This window comes from Triticum aestivum, chromosome 7D, assembly GCF_018294505.1.
Source record: "Triticum aestivum cultivar Chinese Spring chromosome 7D, IWGSC CS RefSeq v2.1, whole genome shotgun sequence".
Lineage (NCBI taxonomy): Eukaryota > Viridiplantae > Streptophyta > Magnoliopsida > Poales > Poaceae > Triticum > Triticum aestivum.
The window spans coordinates 75,532,764-75,533,624 of record NC_057814.1 but is presented as its reverse complement, the minus strand read 5'-3'; positions in this window follow the sequence as shown (position 1 = coordinate 75,533,624).

The following is an 861-nucleotide window of genomic DNA, read 5'->3' as shown; positions in this document are numbered from 1 at the left end:
CTACTCCCTCCTCGTGATGGAGAGCGCCGGGATGATGAAGATGGCCACCGGTGAGGGATCCCCCCTCCGACAGGGTGCCGGAACGGGCTCCCGAGAGGTTTTTGGTGGCTACAGAGGCTTGCGGCGGCGGAACTCCCGATCTATTGTTCGCTTCGATGTTTTTAGGGTATATGGGAATATATAGGTGAAAGAAGTCGGCCGGGGGAGCCACGAGGGGCCCAGGAGACAGGGGGCGCGCCCTCCACCCTCCTCGCTTCCTCGTTGCTTGCTTTACATGTACTCCAAGTTCCCTGGATTGCTTCCGTTCCAAAAATAACGCTCCCGAATGTTTCATTCCGTTTGGACTCCGTTAGATATTCCTTTTCTTCGAATAGGCAAGAAAACAGGAATATGGGCTGGGCATCCGGTTAATAGGTTCGTCCCAAAAATAATATAAAAGTGTATAATAAAGCCCGTAAACATCCAAAACAGATAATAAAATAGCATGAATGCTTCATAAATTATAGATACGTTGGAGACGTATCACGCGCGTCCCGTTCCGTCCACGACAGGCGTCGGCCGTTCACGGGTCCGTGTAAGGGTCTGTGTATGTGTGTGTGCCTCGTATGTGCTTTTGCCCAGTTTTCCATGGCGCGCGTCCGGTTCCGTCCACGACGGGCGTTGGCCACTTTTCTCCCGTGTCCACGTACCGCCCGTTCACGGGTCCGTGTAACGGTCCGTGTATGTGTGTGTGCGAATTACGTGGTTTTGCCCTGATTTCCAAGGCACGCGTCTGGTTCCGTCCACGACGGGCGTCGGTCGCTTTTTTCCCGTGTCCACGTACAGCCCGTTCACGGGTCCGTGCACGTGTGTGTGCCTCGT